The 12151-nt window shown below is 32.2% G+C and overlaps 1 protein-coding gene across 3 annotated transcripts in view; it reads right to left on the minus strand.

Moving 5' to 3' along the window:
- Positions 1–12151, minus strand: part of LOC134278812 (uncharacterized) — a 108199-nt gene that overhangs the window by 38885 nt on the left and 57163 nt on the right. The gene's annotated exons all lie outside the window — the stretch shown is intronic.

Genomic DNA, 12151 nt, shown 5'->3' on the forward strand with positions numbered 1-12151 from the left:
GGTGTAAAAATGACAATTTCAATATTCAAAAGTAAAAAAGAAAAAACAATATATAAATAAAAGGGCAATGTGTTCTCATAGAAATAAGTCGTAAAATTAAGTTCGAATCAATTTTTTTGTAAAACCCCTATACGGAAGGCTGTCCCGAGGGCACAAATATTGGCATGGTGCCAAGAAATGACAATGGTTCATTTTTTGTTAATATTCAGGGATATATTTCTTAGAAAGTGACGCTTCTTTTTTCAGAATTTTGTGCATTTAAGAATCTTTAGGATATTATCCCAACAATATGTAAAATCCACCTTTGGACTCTCAAGGACAGAAAATTATATCGTAATGAAATTACCTCAAATTCAAATGATGGAAAAATTCATGATTTTATAAGTTTTACTTTTAACAGTAATTTTAATGAATTTTGTGTAAAATATTAACATATATAAACAATGAAAATTATTTTTAATTTTATAAAAGCTATAAATTTTTTTTCTGCTTTTCCTGTGGAAAAAAAAAAGTATTTTACTATTTATTCAGATTTTGTTAGAATTATCTCCCTTATTGCGCTCTTCTGTAGAGAAGGTAGATAATGATTATGTTTACCAAGTTCATAAACAGCACTCTCTACCATCGGCTCATACATTCACAGGCTTGTTGATATGTAAAAAAATAAATAAATAAACAATTTTGATGGGGACTTGATTATGGACAAGAGAAGATTTTTTACAAGACACTATCAGGTCTGGTACAATCACTAGATTTAGCTACGTAGCTTGATTTACCTACTTAGTTAGCTTTATTTACCTACCTGAAGTAGCTTTATTTAGCTACCAAAGTAATTTATTTCTATAAAAATACCTACGTAGCTAAATATAGTGATTGTACTGGACCTGAATATATACCTAGCAAACCTGTCAAGAGAAATTTCAAGGTTGGTACTTGTACAGTCCAGTCCAATAAGAAAAATCGTAATGTTACGAAATATAGTAATATTACAAGAAATCGTAATATTACAAAATATCGTAATATTATTCTTATATTACTATTTTTCGTAATATAGTTAAATTACGGAAACTCGTAATATAGCAAGTTGAGAGAGACTATATTACGAGTTTTCGTAATGCAAGACAAAATAAAGCATTGAAAGAAACAGAATAATGTTTATGGAAGTATGACGTCAGAAATACATTATGCCCCAATGGTACTAGTATCACGTGGTCATTTTGGTCAGTGACGTCTATCGAAAAGTATGGAAATGCAAGAAGAAAGTAACTGGTCATTTTGTTTTATTATTCTTGTATAAGAATTTTCCCAAGGATAGGAACAATTTTCCATAAAATTTCAATGTATCCTCAAGCTTGTCACAATGGTCTATAATCCCCGAATTCCCTATATTTTTCCCGAAGTCTACCCTGAAAATCAGACCCTCATCTCAAACAACGAGATGTTACGAGAGATAACTTGTAAGACTCTCACTAGGCTCTGAATCTGCTTGCACTTGGATCAAATGCACCAAAACAAAGAAAATCCACTAACCATACATATCCACGATATCATAATGATGAAACCAGAGACCAATAATCTCTGATGAAACATAACAAAGAGGTTGTATCAGAAAAAAGGGAAGTAACTCTTAGAAGAGTTAGAAATTGCTTAGATTACGAATTTTAGTAATATTACGATTTTTCGTATTGGACTGGACTGTTGTACATGTAGCAATAAAAATATCTGTATAAATTCAAGAATATTGCAAAATATTTACATCTGCAGAATTATAAATAGCATAAGTAGCCTTTGTGGGGTGATGAAGAGGGAATGAAAGTTGAATAGGTCCAGGGTTTTCAAAGATTGTTTACTAATAGGGTACATTAAGAATTGAATAGGTGGGTATTCACTGTCAATTAAAGGTACTTGGACACAGATTTGAAGTTAATATTTTCTCATTTTTTCGATATAATATCACGAATTATATATTTTAATAGCATTTCACACAAAAATTAATTAAAAATCTTATTTCATTTAAAAGTTATTAAAACTTAAAATTTTTTGGCGGGTTTGATTGACACATCCTTGCACTTTCACAAATTTTAACTTTCTTCTTAATCCTTAGGAAAGGTGGCAATTTTGATGTGTTTTAATGAGAAATGTTAAAACTTTTATCAAGAAAAATTTTTTATTCAGAGTAGAAATGTTAGAAAGCAAAACACCTTCACAAGTATCGTCATTCCGAACTAAGAGATGCGTACAGAGTTTAGCAAATCGAGCACACTCGTGTTATGTACACAGTATTTGTAAACAGAGCTTGAGTTCGGTTATTGTTTATATTTAGAATTCACCGGGTGCGTTCAATCGTTACAGTCTGCTTACCACAACTGCACGGACTGACAATATATTGTGTGTTTGTTTTGCTTTCGAACGTGTCTACTCTGAATTTTCTGGATTATAGTATTAATATTTTTCATTTATACAAAACGAGATTGCCACTTTTCCTAAGGATTAATAATAAAATTAAATTTGTGAGAGTGCAAGGATAGGCCAATCAAACCCGCCGAAAATTTTGAAATTTCAATATCTTTTAAACGAAATAAGATTTTTAATTAATTTTTGTGTGAAACGTTATTAAAATATATAAGTCGTAATATTATAGAGAAAATGATAACTTCAAATCTGTGTCCAAGTACCTTTAAATCACCATTATTGCCTCATATGTGGGCTGCATGATTATAAAGAATATCATTTTTCAGATATTTATGAAATGTTATGAAGATGGCTACAGTTATGATTTTCGGCTTTTCAATTATGATTAAAGGAAAAAGAGTTGTCAAATACTTGTGCAAACTTTTCAAATTAAAGGTCACCATGTGTTCCTTGACAGGTTTGTGTTTAAAACATAACTAATATTATGAATATAAGTCTGGGATATTATACTTTGTAAAGAATATTTCCTTTCATTCTTATATTTCTCGTGCAATTTCAGATTATTCAAATTCATTTCCCTGGTTAGGGCTGGGCTTTACAATGGGATTTTCAGCTGTGGAGCTATAAAGAATTACTACATGGGGTTTCCAATGTAGCTTTGTGAACAGAATCCAGAAATAAGAAGAGGAGAGACAATGCAGATGCAGCATTAGCATTACCAATTACTTACCACTGCTGAGAAAATGGTAAAGATATGTTATATTATTATACCTCTACTGTAATTACTTTGTATATATTAATACCATAAAAAAATCTCTATTTCCTCGAGAAGTGACTATTGCCCTCATCTGAGGACTACTCCCTGGAAAATCAGAGCTACTCCCTGGGACTACTCCTTCATGAATATTTATTAGTAATTTTAACCTATCAAAGTGTTCAGTGGGTGTAGCGTTCAAGGAATCTCGAGTCTGTGACATCATGTTATTAGCAATGTACATGTAGCTATGACATCAAAACATTTTGACGTGTGATGTCAAAATCATACTTGAATTCAACCAAAATGAAAACAACGATAATTTTTCAAAATGTCAGTGAAAATACTTTTTAAAAATAATTTAATTAAGGAATGTTTTTAAGTTTTGTGTGAGTAATTGGTGTGTGAATCACACAGACTTGTCACGTAGGCATATTTCATGAAGCGCTCTAGCGCTTCATGAATAATATGCCTACGTGCAAGTCTGTGTGATTCTCACACCAATAATAACATTCCTTATATTTATATTTACATGTTTGGAAGCAACTGAAATATACTTATTATTTGAATTTCTCGCTGCCCTATATATCGTTACATTTTTACTAACGTCGCTGCAGTCTCATTGTGACGTCACGTTAACGCACGTTTCTCCATGTATATTTCTACGCGTGAGTATACACGAAAATGTTTTTCAAATCAATTTCACAGTAAGCTTACTAGAAAAACACAGCGAATGTAAATATTTGTTTAAGGACACGATGCTTCACTTATCATACAATGTGTTAAACCGCATCCATGTGTAATTATGCCTCTACAGTTTTTTTTAAAAATGTCGGAATATCTGGTTAAAAAAATTTAAATCGCCTATCATTGTTCCGGTATAATAAAAAAATTATGGAATGGGAACTTGGGAAATAGCAAATTTAAAGTTCCCCTTGGCAGAGAACTATTTCCTTCGGGAAATAGTTTCCTCCCTCGGGGACTCATAAATTTGCTATTTCCTGAGTTCCCATTTCATTACTGTATACTATAGTACATGGATAGGAATTGCCTTGTCTGTCTGTTGATTTGCCACATGCATTTTTCCCTACTCTGTTACTTTACTTCAAGGATATATAAAGCTCTTGTTTTCTTCAAAGATAGCCAGAAGCTTACCCAAGTCATTTGATGACATTTTCTTCAATTGATAAATATAAATGTAGCATTATCATAAACATGACATTTATTTTAAAAATCTTAGAATATGTCTAGTATGGTTTATTTCAATTTAATTTGAAAACTGTCCTTTTTCACAGGTACATGCCTTGAGTACTACTTTTGTGTATTCTGAGACAGTCCAGTTGTTCTTTAAACCAGAAGTGGAAATTTCAATGCTTGTTAAATTTTCTCCAGAAGTTATTGGATGCTACATAGGAAGAAAATGGGGTCATACTGAACAGAATAGATTGGATACATGTTATAGATTTTGAAAGCTTGAGACCTCAAGATCAACCCAAATGGTGTACCAAACATCAAGAAAAAAAGACAGTTTATGATTGAAGAAGCTTGTATAGTAGCCAAAATTTCAGGGTTTTTCATATATGTTAACTTATACAATTTTATTGGTACATGTACTTAAACATTGTAAACATCTTGATATTTAATATGTATCAGGTTTCACTTGCAGGAATACACAAAAATTCAGAGTAAATTTTAAGTGTTTGTTATGTTAGAAAAGATCAAAGTTCAAGGTTAACAGTGCTTTGTCTTACCAAATATAACACTATTATAAAGACTACATGTAATTTCCTGTATACAGGTATAGCAAATAATTCAGAATATGATGTGGGGAAACTGTGATTTTTTTATTTTAAATCTTACTTTAATTTAGAACCATGATGTATACTTAAGCAAGTAGATTTTTTTCAAGCATACAAAATTTCAAGGTCATTATAATTTTGGAAGTGAATATAAAATATCAGGAAGCAGTCAAGCATTGTAATTTTGTTGTTGTTGAATGTACTTAGTTATTGAGTAATATTCAAATTTTAATCTGCAATGAAATTAAAAATTATAAATGTTTTAATTTGTTGATTTTTAAAACTTCATGTTCATTCATTTTGAGTTTGTTGCCATGACAATATGTCTGTCAAGAAAATGGCTCTGATATTCCTTTTTGTTCAGTTTGACCCTTGACCTTTGACATTGTGACCTCAAAATCTAAAGGGGTCCTCTACTTTTCAAGAAACCAGTGTACTAAATTTGATGTCTGTCAAGCAATGGGTCCGCAAGATTTTGAATGATTAAAATCTATATACAGTGGACCCTCAATTATCCGGACGCTTTGGTTCCCAGTCAATTTGTCCAGATATGTGAAGCATCCGGATATCTGAATCACCAGTTAAACAAGACAGAATAACATTTTAAAATTTCGTTCCGATGAAAAATCGTCCGGATACTGAAGCTTCCGGATATCTGGCGTCCGGATATCTGAAGGTCTACTGTACTGGTATATCGAGAATTATAACCCTTGACTTTTGACCTTTCAAACTCCAAATTAAAAGGGGCCATCTACTTATTAGTAGGAACCAGTGTACTATGTTTATTTATCTATTAAGCAAATGTTTTTTTAAGATAAGAGAGAACACACTTGGTCTACTGATTGACAAACAGGTACTAAGCAGTATGTGAATATCGCCCTGCTTAAAGAAAATGTAAATGAATATAATTCTGGTACCCCCCCCCCAATTAACCCCATTTAACCCCTGAAGAAATAATTATTGATTGAAAACAAAAAATGTACAATATACTGGTATTTTTCAACAGCAAAATTTAATTTTTAAAAATGTTTAAATCAGCAAAATAACTCCTTGCTGAAGTTCAGGGATGAGAAAATTTGAAAATTCACAAAAAAATGTCCAACTTTAAGTAAAAAGTACAGCAAAATATTTGAGAGTCCAAAGACAGATTTTTTATATAATGTAGACAGACATGTTGTCTAATAATTGGTATGAGATTGAGTTGATTCTAAGCGTCACTTTCTGAGTTATAGGTTTTTGAAAAGTGAATATTTTCACCAGTTTTCAAAAATCTGGAAATATGCCAGATTTGTGACCTTTTTGCACTTAAACGGGAGCAAAGTTTGTGATTATGAAAAATTTTCTGAAACAAGTGTATCTTGTTACTTTCAACCATATATGGATATTTTTTATCATTACCAAGTAAAATGCTGAATTTTTAAATATAAAATCCTGTAAAATTCCTGTTTTCACCCTGCGTAAGGACCAAGAATTCTATTTTTAGTAACAGTGTCGATTTAACCCCTTAAGTGAGACCACACTGAAAAAAAATTTGTGGCAAAATATTTCATACTATAGAAGAAATTTAAACACAAAATATGAGGTTGATCCGAGAACCTTGCTCCCATAACCTCTTGCATGGTTTTCTCGTAGACATGCTCTTAAATATAAGGTGGCCTCTGGTCCCTCTACTGATGTACAATGTAAGGTGATCTTTGGTCCTCCTATTGATGTACAATATGAGGTTACCTCTGGTCACCCTTTATTATTTTCACGTTTCTGCTAATATATATATTAGAAAGTTGATCTTTATAAAGTTATAAATATGATTATTTTGGAGTAAGACAAAGAAAATTGTCTATCATATAAAATTCAATTAATATATAAGGTGACCTGAGGTCTCCGTACAATCTGTGCCGATGGTAGAGAGTGGTCTCCGTATTGATGATATCGATGAATTTACTTTTGTGCCTTTAATGCCTGGAGAGTTCCTAGAATGTTTTATTACTACGCAAAATGACGAACTATTTGCGGGGGACCCCAGGTCCTAGTTCAGCGTACGTTTTATCCTTCTGCGTTCAAGGCAGGATGTTGACCCCATAGTCGCCATTTTAAAGTTACGTGCAAAAATATAGTTCTTACTCTCAACCGCTTTTGAGATAATCCAAACGCTAAATAAAGCAAAAAAAAAAATAAAACGAAGTTTTATCTATACATGTATAAATAAACATTAGTAGTAATGACTTTGAAAACTTCATAAGTCAAAGAACATAGTTCATTAGCGTAAGGATTTTTGATAATCAGTGTTACCGTAGTTCTCTACACATACGAGGTAAAGCAGGAGAGGGAACCAGACTGGCCTCTTTGTATACATTCAGCTGCAGTACCAGATTAATTATGAATCTGACAAAATCGGACCTTGGTATTACATGTCGGATTGAAAAACTCGCTGTCAGTGTCTTATCATTTATATTGATAGTTTTAAATATTTTTTTTCATTAGAATATAAACGTGATTCATGTAAGAAATCCATTCTACTCTGTAAATGAGCCCGGCTCACTGTACTTCTGAGTACTTTGATTTTTAAAGGATGAGTGGGTCGCTTTTTAAAATACTGTATATTTTATTGAACACAATCAATGGGATTGGACACTAGTTATACCAACTTAGATTGTCCTCTCAAACACAAACAAAATAGCAAACGTATTAAGGATGAGTGGGGAGCCATTTAATAATAAAAAAAAAAGCAATCAACAAATAAAAAATATTTAAAAACGGCTTATAGAGACAAAAGGGAAGGGTTACATTATCGATACAAAGTAGTGCATATAAGACTAAAAAAATGGAAAAAGATGTATCGACTCCAGATTTAAAAAGAAAAAAAATGAAAGGGGGGGTGTCGACCCCAGATTTAAAAAAGAAAAAAGGGGATCCGGCCCCCAAGTGCCTGTGATCTCTTTATAGGCATCATATATCATATTAAACACTTTTGCAGGACTGTTTCAAAACTTCATACAATTTTGAATTATCTTAAAGAGGGGGGTCAATGAACATATTACACAATTTTTCTAAAGGTACATTTTGTACATGTTCAAATATAAACGATATTCCAGTATAGTTTATTGTTCCTTGCTAACAGATGATACGAAAGAACAGGACAGCACTTTTAAAATTGGAGTCATATCATGATATGAATATGGTCCAAGTTAGAAAAGTGCACAGGCTTTCCCCTTCTTCCACGAGAAGTGGACGTATGAGAAATTAAAGCTTTCCATGCACTTCTTTAAAGACTAGGGATTATAGTGTTTGCCCCTCTGTCCTTCCGTCACACTTTGCGTTTTAGCTTAGTTTCAGAGAAACTATGCAAGATATTTTAATCAAAATTTAAAAATTGCTGATACATATTGATGAGAGCCATCAAGTGCATCAACTTTTTTTTTAAATTTTGATCTTTCTTTTCCTTTAACTCGGGTCAATTTTTTAAAATTATGTTTAGTACAATTTCAAAGAAACAGTTAAAAATATTTGTATCAATCCTTTTACACTCTAATACAAACTGAGAACTACTAGCATTCAACTTCATCAATTTAACACTTTTTACCTTGACTTTTAATTTGACCATGACTTCACTTTTCTAAATTGGTTTCAAAGAAACTTTTGAAGGCATTAATAAAACATTAATTGAATTTATTATTATACTTCATATGCTGGATACATACAGCTATTCAACATTTCAACATTTTCGGACCTTGAATTTTCCTTTGACCTTGACCTCTCTAACTTACACTGTATATTAGTCTAAATTTTACTCTATTTTTTGCATGCATTTAATCATTGATACCCAAATGCAGCACTACTTTTACCAAAAATAAAATGTAATTTGATGATATAAATCTTAAATATTGAGGTATGGGTACCATGTGTACATCCCATTATATTTTTGTCCCATCCCATTCTTCGAAGCCCTTGAGATATATTTTACATACTTTCAATGGCTATTAAACTGCATAAACATTTCTGATTTAGCTGGACCTTCCCTTTGACCTTGACTTCTTTGGGATTCATGGCCATATGAACCAGGGGACAACTAATAATTCTCGATATATAAAATACTATAGAATAATTAGCTACATGTACTATATTTTTATACTTGTGTCCCAAAATAAAACATCTAATGGCCCCTCCCCCCCAACTAAAAATATTTGAGTCTCCATACCAAACATGGACACAACCATTCTTTCAATAATATTAAAGGGTACCCATCTCTCATCCACAACTCCTCCTATACCACTGAATAAAAGTTAATAATACTTTCAAGGATTCTTTATTACATAATGCCATCAAGACCTATCTTACTTTATGATCTGACTATCACTTGGAGCAAACATGGACTTTGCTTGCCATTATAATCAAGAATCAGTGCCCACAGTTGAATCCACATTTTTCAAAAGTTATGCCCCTTGGTCACCATCTTTTGGGAAATGTTATACCTTTCCCTTTTGATTGACCCCGCAAAGGGACACAACTTTTGCAAAGTGTGGAATAGACTTGTAATGTTTTGGGCTGTGGATATCGACCTGGATAGCTCAGTTGGTAGAGCACTTGACTGGAGATGCAGGAATCCCTGTTCGATTCCCAGTCCTGCCTTACATTTTCTCCTTTCCTGTTACTGACTAAATTGCTTTTTGCAAGTGTAAAAGAGCAAAAAAAAAAATCACTTTGTAATAATAACCCTGTATACTGATTAGGATATCAGAATATCCAGATGTTCAAGTAGATGTACTAGCATCCTCCAGACCTTAATTAGCTTTACTTAATCACTATATCAACTCATATTATACATGTTGAACCTTTCATTGACATCATGGTCGCAATGCATTCTTCCACCTGGTTGGCTGACACTCATTACTACAGTAGGCATCAGAATCTCCTAGTGCTTGATTCACCATTTCTTAGAGTTACATGTGTATTAAAACAAATAAAGAAATTTCATATTTCACAAATTTATTTACACATTTTTGAATGTTATCTACATATTTATAAATAATTTCTTCACACATCAAGTCGTTGTTGCTGCTGCTGCAGGCTGTTGTACTTGTTCCCCTCTATTCAGCTGTAAAAAGAAATATTTACATTACACATGTTTTTTTGCATATAAAGTGAATGGAAATCTATTGCATTCAAAACACCATGACACGGACAAGGTGTCAAAAGGTTAAAGCATGGGTTTTAGTTTGACGTCACAAACGTTGAATACCCAGGAAATGCAACGTCATGAGTGAAAATCAAAAAATCCACACAAAAAAATCATTGACCAGAAGCTGTTATGTTGGCTCATCCATTAGCTGTAGCTTACAGGAAGGATAATATAATAATAATACATAGGTTTTTAAATATTAATCACATTTGCAGTCAAGGTAGAGAGTTAAAAAATGTAAATATAAGCAATGAATCATTATTTTTTGAAAGATGTAGTTTCATAACTGCAACAGTGTTTGCAAAAAAACGCTGACACACGCTAATCAATTTGTTTGCACACACTTTTGCATTTATGAGACTATATCTTTCAAAAAATAATGATTCATTGCTTAAATGATTTTATTTTTTTTAATCTATGCTAAATAATACTAAATCCATATATACTCAACAAAAAAAGAAACGCATATTCTTTTACTCGTCAAAGAAATTTTTAAAATGTACATGAAACAACTATTTTTTACATCATTGGATACCTGTGACCCTTTTAAAGGACAGCATGGGGTTTTAAAACCCAAGTGTTGAATTATCTCCCTTGATTAAACATGTTTATGAAAGTACTGTTTTTCAAGATTTCTTCTAAATCAGATGTCTATTTTCATTGATATTTTGGATTTAGAGAAACTTTTAACACTTCTATTAAACCCATATTTAAGATTTGATTGCAGTGTTAATACTACAGCTGCAATGCCACGCCCAAACAAAGATGAATACAACCAGGCTAACGATGATACTAAAAAAATGGAGCTACGCAACAGGAAGTTGCAACTGTATTTGAAATAAATCAATGGGCTTTGCAACCTTAAAAAACGTCGGAAGACCACTATCTGGCCATGTGCAGGTAACCACAACCAGGCAGGACCGTCACCAGACACCCCCCCCCCTTCATCACCTCATGCGATTCAGAACTTGCTGTAAAAACTGCTGCTACAATTGCTGGATGAAAAAATCAGCATAAAAATGCATAAATTGTTCGCATGAGACTAAAATGAGATGATATTCCACCACGATATCCGTACATTGGAAACCCACTAGCATTGAGACTTTGCACAGTACATATTGTTATGCCCCTTGAATTTGGGGGCAATGAAAATGACCTCAACTTGAATTTTCAATTTGCAACATTGATTTTTATCACAACACACTCTAAAATCGCTTAAATAATACAAGGTTTAAACTGAAAACTTAGAATTTCATATTATTTTGATTATGCGTTTCTTTTTTTGTTCAGTATATATAACATATACACTTTCTATTTGATTTTTTAAATGAGATTTAAAACTTTCATGGACGAATCATTAGCAAGAAAGCAAACTTTTATATGAGTAGATAGAAGGATTTACATGTGTACGGGTCTATTTCACACTTTGGGAAAAACCTCTAGATAACATTTGGGAGGGTCAAAATGAATACATGTACATGTACAAAGTACTTTAAATTATTAGAACTATAAACAAACTACAAATATTATATACAACTTATTTCCCTGCAAATCAAATTCAAAGGCATATTTCAATGCAGGATGTTTAAGCAGTCAAGCCTCTTATGTTAATTGTTTAAAAAATGTTTATAATTATATTTTCTGTAAAATTAATATGCTTACCCATCTCCTAGCATTAAGGTGGGAAGCACTAGTTTCTTTTCTCCAGTGGAGCTCTTCTCTAAGAACAAGTAATATAACTACTGTTGTTCCTACAGCTCCAAGCTGGCCGTAGATGTTCCGTCCTCGGAAAAAGTCCAAACCAAAACGTGACAACTTCTTTACCTGAGTTTGCATTGACATCTAAAAAATAAATTTGCAATTTCAAATATGAACACTTTACTTCTTCTTCTAAATTTGTATGTGAAAAATATTTAGATCAAGAACAAAGTAAAGGCCATGGTTACTTTATTTGAAAATGGTTCATATATTCTCACTAAGGTAAATCATTGTGTTAATCCTTTTCCCTAA

This window comes from Saccostrea cucullata, unplaced genomic scaffold (genome assembly GCF_032062105.1).
Source record: "Saccostrea cucullata isolate Sc308-1 unplaced genomic scaffold, CSIRO_AGI_Scuc_v1 ctg491, whole genome shotgun sequence".
Classification (NCBI taxonomy): domain Eukaryota; kingdom Metazoa; phylum Mollusca; class Bivalvia; order Ostreida; family Ostreidae; genus Saccostrea; species Saccostrea cuccullata.